Raw genomic sequence first — 16,223 nt, forward strand, 5'->3', positions numbered from 1 at the left:
GGAGTGGATGGTAACTTGCTGAAAGGAGCAAAACATCTTAAAACACTGAAGTGCTCCAACTGTTAAGCCAGCAGCATGATGCTGTAATTTGCTGGATAATGCCCTGATGTTAAACACAAAGTGCTTGAATTAATATGAAGTCTTCTGCTGACGTTTTTTGGGGGTAAAAAAGTGACCACCACTACCCCCTATAAACACTTGTCAAAGGAGATGGCCGTGTGGTCAAAGACAGAAATTTCTCTTGGCTGTCCTGCCACTCCTCGTGGGGAATGTGCAAGTCTGGAGCACACTCTGACTACAGCACTGGCTCTTTTCCTGTCCCTGATCCGTAGCTGGAATTGGCTTCAGCTCCCTGCATGTTTGGTAAGGGCCTGCAAGCTGAAGCAAGAGGAAAAGGGAAGAAGCAAATGCTTCTTTTGTGCAGAAGAGGGATGGGGCATGTCCTTTATGGTGATACCTCTTTCATTTAATCTCCAAATTTGAAGGACAAGTGATTTATCTGTTGCTCATGGCACTTGGCAGTTGCCCTGTGAAATGTGGTCCTGCTGTCAGGATGGGCTCTGGACCCTTGGCTGGGGAGTTTTGGATCTCATGCTCAGTGGGGTGGGGTGAGCTGGGGCTTTGGAGCTGACACGTGGGAGTGGAGATGCTGGATTTGCTCTACGTGCTGTTCTGCAACTTGTGGCCCAGTGGGGCTGCTGTGAGGAGGAGAGACTTCCCACTGCAGCTGCAAGTTTAAGGGGTAAACAGGAGGAAAACCAAGAATATTAGTACAGTTTGTGCTGGACTGGGCTGTCCAGACTGTGAGTGATCAAGAGGGAGCAGATGTGGTGTGCCTGGGCGGATTTGGAAGCCCTGGTCATGGAGCACAGCCCTTCTTGGGCTTGCAGGTTAAGCTGGATGCAGGACATTAGGCTTCTGCCTCTTAACCTGATTGGAGTAATTTCTTCCTAATTTTTTAATAGTTTCCCTTTGGGAGAATGGTGACTGTCTTGAGGAGTGGTGGTGATTTGTCTGAGCAAAGCAAAGATTAAACCAGCAAGTTCTTTATAAAGCTTGTGCTGGTTTATAATTTCCTTTTACACAGGTTTGAAGGTACCTTTTTTTCCTCCCCTTCTGAATGCTGTTTCATTCGAGTACACTTTTAAGATCTGTGGCTAGTGGCAGATATTAGGCTTGAGGGATTATCCAAAGAGCTGTTGGAGCACTTCATTGTTAGACTTAGAAGTGGGAACTGGGTGAATTAGTTGCTTATAAAAGGATTTAATAGCAGTGTGAGTAAAGGGGGAACTGTGAGTTTCCTCTTTGTGCTGGCACTCAGCATCCACCCAGTCCTGGAGAACAAGCTCAGAGATCTCATAACCAGGACTTAGCAGGTTTTTTTTTTTTTTTTTTTTTTTTTGTTTTTTTTTTTTAGTTTAATGCTAATTTAAACATTATGTGGAAACTATCCTGTGCAAGTAGAATTGGCACAGCTCCACGTTTGTTTGCTATAGAGATAGAAATATTTAGGAAAAGTTTGCTTAGCAAATCCACCTTTTTCAGTTGTAAAAGTGTCTGTGTCAGAGGGTCCTTGGAAGCTCAGTGTGTTTTGGAGAGAAGGAGCTGAACCCTGAGAAGAACTGGTTACAAAATCCCAACAATTACAATTATTTTCTGAATTGCACTGTAATAAATGACTGCAGCTAGACAGCACAATGATTTTCTTCTGCCTCTTCATGCTCACAGATTTGTCTGTTGAAGTTCATCTTATTTCCAGAGCTTGTTGGTGTGTCCATGAAAAGGCTGGGAACAGCCTGGCTGTGTTTTCTCAGGAACTGTGGGAGACTCAGCTGGGGGAGCATAGATTACTCTTCAACCAGCAAGTCTGGAGGAGGATATGCTCATGTTGGACAATGTGGTTTAAATTTGCAAGCTGTTACTATCTAGTCACTTGGTTAATGAAGCAGTGAATAATTTGTGTACTTAATGTTCCTGGGAGATTGAAATGTACTTAAGAAGCCAATCTGTCCAGCTGCCTTGTCTTTCTGCAACAGAACTTAGAATAAAACATAAACAGACCTGGTTAGGTGACCAGCTCAGTAATACCTGAAGAAATGAAGCAGTGTGTGATCAACATAGTGACTTATTTCTTTATCAGTGACCTTGACATGGATGAAAACTACTTTGTGTACAAATTTTTAGCTGCACTCTCTCAGACTTCCATATTTTTGGGGTTTTTAAATGATTTTTTTCCTCACTGATATTTATTTACCTTCAGTACTTAGGGCTCTAGATAATTTCTACTCTTGGAGCTGAAGTGAGAGGTAGGAGGTTAAGCATGAATGCATCCTAAAACTCCCTGAAGGTCTCTTCCCATGTTTTCCAGAGTAAGCTCTGCTTAGTCTAGCAGTATTTTACCAGAGTGATACTGCTCTGTGAAGTATATGGGAATCTGTTCCCTTATCCTCAGCAAAATCAGCTATTCCAGCAAAATGCCCCCTGCTAAATTGTCAGCACTGTCAACTTCTTGTCCCTCATCTCCACCATCATCACTGTCCTTCAGAAATCAGCAGTGCAGATCTGGATCTCTTTATACACTTGTTAAAAGAAATGTTAATTGCTTGGTTTTAGTGGACTGAAAATTTACTTTTTACTGCTATCCTTAGATTGCCAAAAAGTAATTGTGTTAAAAGTTCAAGTAATTTCTTGTAAAAGTAAAACAATGTGATCTGGAAGTGATTAAATCATTGCTGGTATTGATATAAGGCTTTCTTCTTGTCATTTTGTGAAATCTAGTGTATATAATCATGGGGCCAGAGCTTCTTTTTTTCTTTTAATAGCAGTGCTTTTCTTTGCATTGGCTTGTATAGGGAGACCTGAAATTAGACTGTACTTGAGTCTTTTTGAGTGTGTTAAGAAAATTCAGCAAATATTGGGTGGTACTATGTGCTAGTAGTGGAAATGTTGAATTAGCTTAAAAATTACTTTTTTTTCTGGCTTGTAAAAGAAAATAGAATATTTATTTGATAAAAAGTCTTTTTGAGGTAAAATACTGCTTTTTTTTGGTAGTCATAAAAGTAATCTACAGCAAATATAGGGTCATCACACCCTGGTGGAGGAAAACTTGTCCACACATTTGAAGTACTTGAAGCCTTCTCTTTTGGAAACTGGTAACAAATCCATTAGGTAAAACTGCTCTCCAAGTCTTTGGAGGAGTGAGGCATCCAAGAACGTTATCACTGTCCATTTACTCATCCAGAGGGAGGATGTTCTATCTGATATTGCTGCATAACTTTGTATGTTGAAGCTTTTTTTCCTGACAGTGCCCCTGAGAGGCTATGGAGTTATTTTCAGTGACTCAGGCAGGCATGGCTGTTAGCTGACTCTTTGGAAACAGTTGTGTTCCTCCTGCTGGAATGCATTGCCCTATGGAAGTAACACTCACCTAAGAATTTGGTCTGTGCCCTGTCATGTCTTGCATAGTTTCTGAACCCTTTGCTCTTCTGCTTGAATGGGTAAAAGGAAGAAGCTCTCCGCAATAATGACAGTTATTTTTAGTGTTAGGAAAAAATTCAGCCAAAGAGGGAACTGGGATTCAAACATCATCTCTCACAGCTTTTGGCTTCTGCAGTCAGATGTGACTCTGAAGATATTCTTGTTGTGGAGTTGAGAAGATGCAAGACTTGCCTCCTAAAACTCAACCAAGAAGCTGACACATAGGGAGCCCTGTGTTATTAGTTCCTCTACTCCCAGGGCTCCTTCTCACCCCACTCCACCTGTTTTACAAAAACTGGGAATTCAATGTTATTTTGGTGAGTGGCTGCAAATATCTCACTTTACCCACTTGGATCTTGGCAGTCATTAGTATTTCTTCTGCTTGTTTTGTGTCCATCTGCTGCCTTGCATTTAAGGAATCCTTCATAAGATTTTAATCTCTAGCAAGTCTTCTTTTCAAACTGAAGTGGAGCAAGGCTTTTCACTTTTAATTTAGTGTGGAGTTCTCTAAGGAGAAGTTTGAGGATAGAAGGAAGAATCAGTGTTGCATGTGTTTGTGGTGAACCAAGATCCTTTCACCACTGGTCCGCTGCATTTGCAGCATTGCCTTTACATGGACAGACCCTGGGTTTGACTCATTTTCTCCTTTCAGAGGCTCTTGCAACTGATGAATCTTCTGTTTTGGCTCTAAATTTTATGTCATTGAAGTAGAGACCCAACACAAAATGCATTGTGCCAAAAGAAGAAAGCTGTCTATAATGGCTGATGTATGCTGCTCTTAAGGGTTTAAAATTAGCTTTTAGGTTTTTTTGCCTATCAGTGCAAATTTTGCCTTATTAATTGCTTTAAAGATAAGGACTGATATTCAGTTGAAATCAGAAGTCTATTGGGAAGTGGTAAACTTCAAAAAATAATTACCTGATCAGACCATCAAGGAAGCAAACTGCTAGAATTTGTACTTTTTGATATATTTTGGATGGTCCTCCATTTCTATTGCGCTGTTGTACAGATCTTTTTTTGAAGTGATTCTGTGAAGATTAACATTTGGGGTTGTGTGGTAGTAGCTTTCTGCAACTCCTGAGTGAGGTACCTGTCTAGGCAGGTATAGAGGAACAGAGACATGGAATACTGTGGAGCCTTGGGAGTGTGAGCTTTGGGAGAAGCCAAACCCTCACTGCTGAGCCTCAGCAGTAGATTGAAGAGCATGATGCTCATCATCTTTCTTGGCGTGTCTGTAGATTGAAGGACCACAGGTAGGTTGGTTTGGGTTTGACTTATCACTAAATTTAAGAATTAAGTGAAAACAAAGCCTTGAGAGCACTGTATTGTTTGAGACTTGACATAGGCAAAGGTTTTGCAAATGTGCCTACATGGCTGTTTCTTTCTTTAAAAAATACTATCAAAAGTGTCAGCATGCAAACTAAGGACCCTGAAAGGAGAGGAGAAAAGAATTCTTTTGACCCCTATTTTGTGGGCTTCTACTGATGGGCAACAAAGTACTTGAGGCTTTAATGCATGGTATTTTACATTACTAACTGAGTTATGAGAGTTGTCATCTAACTTCAAAAAAAGCTTTTTCATTACCTAGGGATTCAGCATTTTTAAAATCAATGTACTTAGCAGTACTAGTAAGAAAATGAATTTTAAAGTTCCTCTCCTGAGAAAAATATCTTTCTTCTGGAAGAGTTCCATTAGGCTTCACAGCAGTGTAGTGTGCCTGAAGAAAATCTCACCACTTGGCATTTGGTGCAGGTGGTTAAACTCACTTTCTCTGCAATGACCTTCTTGGGCAGTGCTGTTACCTGAGGAAATCCCTGCTTGATGTTCTGCTTGAAGAACGTGTGCAGGACCGGGGAGGGTGTGGTGTGGTCCCACAAGCTGTGGCACGAGCCTCTAACACAGGGCTCAGGGATGTGGAGTTTGTCCTCCCGTGTGTACCATGGTCCTTGGTGTTTGTTGGGAGGTCTGAATCATCTGGGCATGAAATGCATTTCTCTGCATAGCTCCCAGCAGGCTGCTCAGCCTCTTCTTGGAGCACAGCTGCCTCACCGCTCTGCTGCTAGCAAGGTGAATTGACTGCACATCTGGAATTCCCAGGGCTGCATTGCATTCCTGCCACTGGGAACCAGGCACTATCATTTCGCTTCCCACCACACTGTATGGCCCAAGTTTCAACACCACCACATAAGCTCAGACAATTAGAAGTTCTTGCAGAAGCTCTTTTAAATGCATTAATGTTTAATTTTCTTGCATCTGCTGAGGCTGATGTAGGAGAGCACTTTTTTCAGGAAACTCAATTGATGTTACACTGTCTCAGCAGTATCCCAGGTGGTGTTTGGTCTCACTTCAGCAACTCTGTTGATATCTTCTCAATCCTTCCTTCACAAAGCTGCAAAAGTCTGGAAATCTCCCTCATACAAAACAGTAAGGAAAGACTGTTCATGTACCCATTCCTTTTCTTTTTCATAGTTTTCTCTGTTCCTGGATGGTCAGCCTTTAGCCTGTAGAAGGAATTTTGATCTATAGGTAGCTTTCCAAATTGAGGTCTGGTGTGGATACATTGAGGTGTTTTGGAGCCTGATGTGGAGCAGATCTGGCTCTCTTCTAATCTGTCAATTAAGTCAAGAGCTGCAGATTTTGCAGCTGGACATATCAAGAAGTCTGGACTTACCTTTGAAGGGTCAGCAGGGAGCATCCAGTTTTATTCTCTTTGTTCATGGTATTCCGAAATAATGTTACAGAATTGCTTCTGTCCCTTCATGCTAAGCCATGCTACCTTCTCAAGCACTTGTGGGTTTTGGCTAAACTCTTTTCTCAGAAATAGCCACTGCATTAAGTAGTACTTTGTCCTTCATGTGTCTCCAGATGGGATGTGTGGGTGAGCATGAACTCACAGACTTATGTGTTTAACAGTGACTTCCACAAGCACTGGCAGTGTGTACAAATTATTCTCCAGAGGCAAAGTTGAAGGCATATTCTGGCTATTATGTGGGAATCAGGAACTGGAGTGCAGTTTCTTCTCTGCTTCAGTAAAAATTTGGAAGAGCTTTGCTTCTAAATTCCCAAAACATATTTGAAACATAACTCAGTGGCAAGCTTTGTTTTGGAAATGACCTTGCTCCAGCAATGGTTTTGTCAAATCTGTTTATCCCAATTTCTTCCCCAGCTTAATAGGCTGAGAAAGTAAAACCATTGTGTGTGTGGGTGGTTGAAAATGGGCTCTATGGATATTGCTGCAATTTGTGTTTCATAAATAATGGTAGCTTGTGCATAAGCCTGTAATTAACTGAAAAGGCATTAAAAGTTAGCATCAAGGCAGATCAACTGCTGCTTAAAATCCATTGCTGGAGTCTCTTGGGAGGAGGGGAAGATGGAGAGGCAGGAGATACACAAACTGTGCAGTGTTAAACAGCACGATTCAAATGTGATCAAAGTTAGTTTTCATAGATGTTTACTGAAGAGGGCAACACTGAAATACTTGAGAAAAGAATGCTGTTGATTCTGCATGGGGCCAGGTGATGGATGCTCTCAGCAACAATATTATTCCCAAATAACAGTGCTGTCAATTATGGCCTGTGTCTGAAAAAAATCTGGGGCTGGTGAGTGGGAGTTGGAAAGGCTGAAGGGAGAGTAAAACATCAAAATTCCAAAGAATTCAACATTCTGTGTGAAGAACATTTCTGGCCTCTCCGTGGCTGTACTGCCAGCAGTGCGTGAGTCAGTCTGGAGGGTCATGTTACTCCCAGAGCTGCTGAACTTGCTGCTGCTTAGAGCACTCATTGTATGTAGACATATCACTTAATTTGTTCTTAATTAAGCTCAACAATACGAGCTGTGTGTTTTTGATATCTAATTCAGATAGGAGCAAAGCCAGGTGTTAGAGCTGTTGCAGGCTGTGAGCACATGTGGGTCAGGGGTGAGTGGGTAAAGTGCTGCCTTTTGACAGGGGAAAAGGCTTCAAAATGGTATTTAATAGAAATTAGTGGCTGATTATCATAAGTGATGGAGCCATTGAACTGGGTGGAGCAGCAGTGCTCCAGTGGGAGCTGGTGTGCCCACCTTCAGGAGTGCTGGGCCTGGAGCAGGGGCATCTCACCTATATGAGCACCATACAGAATAATTTTCATGCTGCCTTTGGTCAGGACACCTTTGGCTCTGATCATCTGGGTTTGTTGAACTTCTGAAACTTCTGAAGCATTGCATGCTTTGACTTTAGATGTGCTGGTTGAAAGAGCAGGGGGAGGACATTGAGCTGCTGAAGGGTGAGGCTACTGGGAGGGTATGCAGAAGGAAAACAGGCCTTAGGAAAACCTGCCATTCCTGCACTAACAACATTCACAAAATGCTTTTTATTTCATTTCCCCCCCCCCCAGAATCACTAAAATCTAGCTGTCCTTTAAAGAAATGGTTTCGCAATTCTCACCAGATTATCTGATGCTACATTTCTTGCAAGGTACTGCACTACAGTCCAGTAGACTTTTTTTCTTTTTACAGGAAATTGTGTTTTTTGCCAATTGGCCAAATACCATATTTAAAGAAGCTGTTACCTCAGTTTTCTTTAGCTATTTAAACTTTTGGAGTTTTAAAATAGTTTTTAGTCTCTTTCTTCTCAGCAATTCTTCTACCTCCACATCTCCACCTGTGAAAAGGTACAGTTGGAGCTAAATATCAGAAATACTCCCTCCAATACCTCCTACTGTCAAATTAAAATTTCTAAGGGGAAATTATTGAAATTATTTGCTCTTTAAGTTGAAGACTATGAAAATGACTTGAAAGTGGATAAGACTTGTTACTTTCTTGTGATTCCTGTGGAGATGTGGTCTTGCACAAGAAACATTAATGAGAGATGCTTTTCTGTGTTGCTGAGGATCAAGGATGGAAAGTGTCCAAGTCAATGGAAAGCTTTTGGTGCATCTTCTCTGGCCTGTTGCTGCCAGCAGCTCCGATCTTAATGGGGCTGTGGTGCTGGTGGTTCCTTGCTTCAGATTTTACTGCATGGTAGTTGTATCTCCACTGTGAGAAAAACTCTTTAGAAAATGTAACCTTGCTTGGTCACCAAGGTCCCACAGTGACTTGGAATGAGTGGGAATTGTCAGTTTTTGGCTGTTATTACTGCATGCACTGTTGGTGTTCTCATTGGTCTGTCAGTAATGAAAGGAAGGTAATAACTGCATTCTTCTGCCAAGAATAAAAGCAAAAGACAAGTTTTGTCTTTTCTGCATACATAAATTTTTCTGACTTTTTTTTTTCTTTGCTTCTTGGGTAAAACTCCTGTTTTTTGAGAGTAAACTCCCACTTTCCTGTGTTTCTTCAATTGTGGGAGTGACCTGATTTCACCTATACCAGTTGTGTATGGGTTGTGGAGGAGCTTCTGGACCTTTGATACAAGCAAATGAATTTTCCAAGGATGCCAACCCACAGTAACACCAATCCAGCTTATTTTCATGCTGATACTGGTGGCAGGAGGTAGCTTTACAGTCCTGAAAAGTGAATGAGATGGAGCCCTCCCCAAAATGGCCCATGGCATCCTTGATCATCTGTGATCTGCAGTACTTGCCAAGCATAAAGGGCCTTTTTAAAATGAGCTTTTATCATTTGTGCTGAAAAAGGACTTTGAGGCTTCCTGTGCAGCTAGGATTTTTGTGTTGGACATGGGATCTTCCCAGTCCCCTGTGAATAAACACAGCTGGCTGTTTTGGGAAATGGACTTAACATCTTTGCATCAAAGCTGTACAAATAAGGCATCAAGCTGTACTGAATTAATGGATAAGGTTTTCTGACTTTTACACTGACTTAAAAGTGATCAAATAAAAAAATGTATTTTTCGCAAGGCTGCCTTCAGCCCAGAGCAGGGGGAAATAACCCCCCCCCCCCTCTGGATACATGACTAAAACAAGCAGCCTCGATGACCTATCAATGTTGGATTATCATGCAATAATTTACTGGGCAGCCTTTTGCTGTCCAGAGCCGCCCACGCACAGGAGTCAATGGTGCCTTTGTTTGGGAGTGCTGGAAGAATGCATGATCTAATGGGGTGGTGGGAGTTCACCTTCGTTCCAGCATGCTCCAGGCTGTGCTCATTCCCCCAGTGTCCCAAACGCATTTCCTTCCTCTGTCCCCATCTTAGAACGGGCTCCCAGAAAAAACAATCCATGTTTCTGTCAGGCTTTTTTAAAACCCCAGCACCCGTCTGTGGTGGAGCTCCACATGCCAGAATCTTTGGTTTGGTCGGGCATGGTTTAAGAAAAGACTGTTAAAATTCTTCAAGCCTTTCTTGTTCATGATACATGCACATAAATCTTGAGGTTCTTTAGGTGAGAACAAGAAAATAAACCCAAGATTTATTATTACTAGTCTGTGTTCCTGTAAAGGCCACAGCTTGGAATGTGAGACCTGTTGTCTGTGCTTCTGCGTGGAGTTGTTTCCCTAGTGGAATTCCCCAGAAAGTGGAAATCCTTTACTTTCATTTTTCAGATGCTGGATATTCCATTTGCTTGGGCAATACCAGTGCTCTTATCTTCCTCCTCCTCTACAAATTTTCTGAGAAAGTTAGGATGTAGTTGTAAAAGGACATTTGCTGTAGAACTTCAAACATTTATTGATTTTGGTCATAAGTCTGGCTTTTTCATGCACATGTGATGCAAGGGATATAACTCAGCACTTATGTGTCTTGCAGGTGTTGGGCTGTTGTTTAATGAAAGTCCTTTACTCTGAAGGAACAAGTGTCTCCAGGTGTTTCTCACTCTCCTCCCCTCCTTATATACTCTGTCCTGCTCTTGTTACCCATCTGAATGCTGAAAAATCCTGTCCCATTTCCATTAGATGGGATAACTCATTCTCCTTAAATACTATCCCTGTGATTCAGGAGGGAGGGCTCTGGCAGGGCTTTTGGCATGAGAGGCTGAACAATATACTGCAGTAGCTGAGAACTTGGAGTGGCCAGTTGGCTCAGGATGCAGTGACTGGTCTTGAAGAAGACCTTGTGAACTTGCTGGCCCCTGTCTGCTGACATCCAGGTTTCTGTCCCCTGCTAGGAACACACTGCTTGTGTGAGGTTCTGGGATCTGTGTGTCTGAAAGAATTGGAGCCAGTCTGTTTTGCTCGTGGCTGGTCCAGGATTGTGTTGGGTGCTGGGAGAGCTGATGGTTCAAGAAGGGCAGAGTTGAGGCAGGAATAAGGGTGAATGGCATGGGGCACATTTTGGTCTAGTAACTGGGAAAACTGTCATATCTTCCTGGAAATGATGGGGAAACAGGTCAGAAGAAAAAAGGAAAATGAAATGCCAATTATACTTGATTGCTCTCTGCCCTTCACTGCAAAATGGAAATGAAATCAAGTCAAAAACACTAAGTAGGCTTTATTTGTTACTGGGTTTGTTTTCTTTGTTTTCAATTATTTAACCTTTACTGAGATATAGGTTGTCAGCAAGTACTTGTGTGGGAAAAGCTGCCTTGAAACAGCAGCCAACCAAAAGAGAAACAGTAAAGTTTAACCATTTCATTACTGCCCAGTGGATTTTGTGGAAAACAAATCTTCAAAGGGTTGGTTCTTTGCCCAGTGCAGTCTTCTCAGGTGGATTATTTTTTCCCTCAGCAAAACTCAGTGGCTGTATGCAGGAGCGGTAGCATCGATTCTTTCCATGTGCCAGTCCCATGTGCAGGGGATTTGAGTGGATGGATAATGAAGGAGGCTGAGTGTCCTCTGGGCTTATCTCACCCAGGCATCTGCTCACAATTCAACACTTGTAGTCACCGTGCCAGCTGGCCAGACAGTTTTCCTGATGTAAATTATCCATCCGTTCTGAGGGGCCTGAATACAAGGAGGTCTTTTGTGTGTAGAAGGAATTCCTAACTTCAGGGAAAAGGGAGGAGTTTCTGAAGATCTAAATGGCATGGGCTTATATGGGTTTTAGCATGGCACATTTCCTGGTGGACCTTGGGATACTGAATTTGGCGATGACCCAGCTGAGGGAGGGCTGTAATTGCTGATGACAGCTGGGCAAGCCCAGCAATGTGAGCAGGCTGTTTGGGGCAGTTTGCCCTGAATGAAACAATGCTGAACATTTTCAATGCCACTTTTGCTGCCTCTCCAGGCACAGGACTTGCTCGTTCCTTTAAATCTGTAATTGCAATATTGTCTTGAAGGCTTGTATGTGTGCTTGCTTACAGTAGAGAAAAGGATTAAAGGTTTTTTTGTCATCCTGAATTGTCAAAGGGACCTGGTTATTTTGCCACCTTGTCACTTGCTGGTGAGCAGCTCCATCCTCAGAAAAGATGCAGTTTTAAAATGTGTGGCTCATGATTTTGAGCTCTGTATGCTTTAAAACACACATCAGGTTGCACTTGGGAAGTGCTAAGCTCATGGGCACTGATTCCAGCATCTGGAGTTACTTCTGCAAAATGGATCTGTCACCTCTCAATACACGCAGGGAAACATTACCTGACAGTTGGCACTATCAGACAGTTCTAAGCCAAACTGAGCTCCAAGTCAGTACTAGCTTCTAGGAAGAGGAGAACAAAGTCTTTTTGTCTTCTAAAGGTAATGTTTAAAACTGCCTTTCACCTGGTTATTGCTGTCACCGTTTCTTAGTGTAATAGCAGTATATGTTTATTCAGCCCTCAAGACATGAAAGCAACCTGGGCCGCTTATCTTTGCTAGAAAAAATCTCTGCAGCCTCAAAGAACTGCCAGGCTGTTAAGCACAGTATTTATGTTCAGTGTGAACAGTGGGGAAACACATTTCACATTTCCACACTGTGTCAGCTGGTCTTGGGTAAACTCCATTGTTCCAGCAGTATTTACCCAGCAAGGCACTGCACAGCCTCTCTCTGTGCATTAGCTGCATTCCTCTGTAATGCCATTAACTGCACTGCTCAAGGAGTTAGGCTGCCAGCTGCCATAAATGTCTTTTTCACATGGGTTGCTCACTTGGGAGGGGTTTGTATGCATTTTCTTGGCCTGCCATGTAAAACTGGAGATGAAAAAGGGAGGGTCCTTGCCATTTAGCAGAAGGGGTTCCCAGGGATAATGTTTTCATGCTGCCCAGAGTGCAGTTGGCATGTGCTGTGCCTTTAGCTGACCTGGGGCTTTCACAAGCAGCAGTAGGAGACCTTGTCAGGCAACAGGGATCATAATTCAGTTATAGTGGAGAGCGAAAAAAGTAGTTATTTTCTGGGGCAAGCAGCCTGTGACCCTGCCTTTCATCTAGAGCAGTAAGTTGTATGTGTGAGTGAAAGCACATGCTCAGCCCCCTCATCATTCCCAGGATTCTTTTGAAGCATTTCCTCCCCATCTTGATGAAGCCTGAACACAGGGGTTTTGCTTCACACCAGAGGAATGCAGTACTAGTAGAAAGCTAACCACCCCAATTCAAAAGAGCTGGGTATTCCTGACAATTCAGCTGACACTGTTTAATTAAGTGACCTTAATTGTTGTCTCTGGCTTATTTTTTTATCCCCTCTTGACTTAGGGAATGGCTGCTCTTGCCTGATGTTTTCCTATTTTCACTTGTCATTAAGGTTGCCCAAAGAAATCCCACCAGGGCTGACTTTCAGCAGTAGATTTTGCTTTATCTTAACCATGTGAGCTCTCTCATTAAGCTGATGACACTTTTACTAGTGATAAAACTATGATAGTAGTTGTGTTTTTTAGTTGCTCTCCATCCAAGATGTTGGTGAAGTTCTGGGATAGGCTGCCAAGTTGCAGGTCAACACACGGGGTATGCCTGCAGAAGAAGGAGTATTGGCTTCCCGGGCCCCTTGCCTTTTACCTGAAAAAAGGTGTGAAGTGTATCTTGGGTTTGTGTACCATAGACCTGAAGAAGATGTTTGTGTGTCTCCAGCCTATTGTCTTGTGTCTGTCTTGAGTTCCTGCCTGTGCACTTTGTTCATACCTCAAGCATATTTTGCCGTCAGCGAGGAGCTCCCTTTCAGAAGAGCCCATAAAGTAAGAGAAACAGGAAAGCTGGGAGAGTCTGATCTGTACACAGGATGCCTGCTTCTTACCTTTATTGCAATTCATGAGAAAACCACTCCAAATACACAGGAACAGGAGTCATCTCTTGTATTGGGCAGGAAGGGGAGGGAATGCCTAAGCTAAGTGCTGATCCTTTGGAAGAAAGCAGATTGGCATTAATGGTGGTGCTTGCTTCTCACTTGTCTTCTCTGTGTAAGAAGATCTCATTAAATAATCAACCCCAAACCAACAGTGGGCTGCTACTGAGCAAGAGCCGTGACTGTGAATGTCTGGCTTCCAGTTTTGTGCTTAGGTTATCCATAATACATGATCCATGCACACGTGATATAAATAGGAAAGGGTATTTTGTGAGAAGTATCAGGGGGCTAGTAGCTGTATAATGTCCCAGCTGTCCTGCATGTCACACACAGACAATACTATTTGGTGGGTAGTTTAAACACCAGATTGGTCTTTTTCTATTCTTGGGTGTCATGGTTTGACACTGGCCAAATGCCAGATATCCTCAAAGTTCGCTTACTTTTGTTACAGCTGACCAGAGGAGAGGGGAAAAAAAATTTAACAAAGGGCTCATGAGTTGAGATAAGGACTGGGAGAAAACACTTTAAGGGCAATAGTTACAAAAAAGTTATAAAGTTAATTTAATGTTAACACAGTGAGAGGAGGATGATGAGAAATAAAAGAAGCCTTTAAAGCACCTGTTTTCCCCCAGCTCCTCCCTGTTTCCCACCGACAGTGCAGGAAGACAGGGCATGGGTCAGTTCGTCATTTGAGATCTTTTTCTGTTCACTCAGGGAGAGCAGTCTTTGCTATGCCGTGGAGTCCCTCCCATGGGCAAATAGTTGTCCCAAAACTGTTGTGGTGTGGGTTATTTGTCCACGGGGGTGGAGCCTTTTAAGGGTAGGCTGCTCTAGTTTGGAAGCAAGGGCTTTTTCTCTCTATCTCTGGAAGCAGGGGCCCTCTCTTTCTCTAGTCTGGTCTCCCACTGGACTACAGCTTTCCCTGCCATCCACCCGCTCCTCTTTTCTCATGGGCTGCAAGTGGATCTCTGCGTCCCCTATGGACTTCATGCATGAGTTTGTTTCACCATAGTCCTGACCACGGCCTGCCGAGGAATCTTGGCTCTGATGCTTGAAGCACCTTCTCCCCCTCTTTATTTTCCACCTACCTTGGTGCCTCCATGCTGTTTTCCTTCACATGTCCTCACTTCCTCCTCTTCTCTGAATAGAAGAAAAACTGCTGCTTGTAGGTACCACTGCCAGCAAGTTCCACTGATTCAGACTGTTGCAAGATCCCACAGTGCTGAGAAGCTGATCTCCTCCAGGTTCCATGCCGTGGAAATTGCCAGTGGAAATTCCCTGCTGGCCAAGCAGCCCGGCTGTGCGGGCAGTGGCAGCTGCTGTGGTGCTGGTGCTGTTTAGTGCCTCTCTTCATGTGGGACCCCAGGAGGAGAAGCTGCCAGCCCTGCCCTTGTGCCTGCAGCACAGAAGGGCAGAAGGGCAGGGGGTGGCCAGGCAGGCAGGGCTCGTGTGGCTGCCCTGAGATGGCGTTGGCCCTGGTGCATTGCCACACACCATGCCAGGGTTGGCCCCAGCAGCAACACTTCACTAGCCCTGGAAGAAGAAACTGTGTGTGTGCTGTTTTGATTTTCTTCTTAAATATGTCATCACAGGGGCATTACCGACCTCTCTAATTGGGCCAGCAGCATGTCCATCTCCAGAGCCATCAGAAACTGTCTCTGTTGGACATGGTGGAAGATTCTAGCAGCTTCTCACAGGAGCTACCCCCGTGGGCCCCCCTGCTACCAAAAACCAGGCTGTGTCAAACTAACATATTGGGGAATGTAATTTTTCAAGTGCTGTGTATCTTGATTTTTACTTTATTTTTTTCAGGTATGTTGGTTTCTGGACCCTTTGCTGTGCTTCTCCTGCTACTTTGGGTCCTCCCTTATGCCATACAGAGTTTGGGTGTGCCGTGCCTAATGCAGGCTGGCCCCTGGCCTAATCACTGGGGGCTGCAGGGCAGCTCTGTGGTGCATGACCTAATTCATGGCTGTCAGGTTGTGCGTGTGTTCTTTGAGGACGCTCTGTTCTTGGTCCGTGGCGCCTCTGGTCTGCTCTCACGTGTGAAGGAGGTGAACACTTCAGCGAGTGCCAAGCCTCATGTTAAAATTTAACATGGTGCAGTTCATTCATTTTACAAGTTGAGGTCAAATATGTGTGACTTTTGCAGGTTGAAAAAACCTGTTTCTCAATCAGCTGAAACTCTTCTAGTAGCTTTTTTTTTTTACTGCAAAAGAACTGGTGATGGCTGCAAGTTCTGCTTAGACCACTGTTTTTTTTGGAAGTGGTGGGAGCATAAAAGAGCATGGCAGGGACTAAACACCCGAGGTTTTATTCCAAACAAACTCAACGTTGTTTTAGCAAGCTCCCTACATGCTCCAGGATGTCCTAATAGTACACAGTCTGCTTGCTGAAGTGGAGCAAGAACAGCTGGTACACAGCTGTATGCCTCCTCCTGGGAACCCCTGGTCAGCCCCTTGGCTACTGTGGATAGCAGACAAATGTGGCTGAAGAGTGTTGTGTTCCTTTTCTCCTAATGGGTTCTCTCAGGGATGTGACTCCCCTGGGCACTTGGTTTATGTGTGTGGGGATAGATGCTCAAGTCACTGGAGAAGATTAATGAGGAAGGATGATGTGCTGATTGCCACAGACCAGTTAGGAGGGGAGCACAGGGCAAGACGGTGAATTTTCTTCCTTTCTTCTAGGAGATGGA

General features: G+C 43.6%; 1 protein-coding gene across 1 annotated transcript in view; it reads left to right on the plus strand.

Moving 5' to 3' along the window:
* LAMC1 (laminin subunit gamma 1) overlaps positions 1-16,223 on the plus strand; it is a 67,437-nt gene that overhangs the window by 26,385 nt on the left and 24,829 nt on the right. The gene's annotated exons all lie outside the window — the stretch shown is intronic.

This window comes from Serinus canaria, chromosome 8 (assembly GCF_022539315.1).
Source record: "Serinus canaria isolate serCan28SL12 chromosome 8, serCan2020, whole genome shotgun sequence".
Classification (NCBI taxonomy): Eukaryota; Metazoa; Chordata; class Aves; order Passeriformes; family Fringillidae; genus Serinus; species Serinus canaria.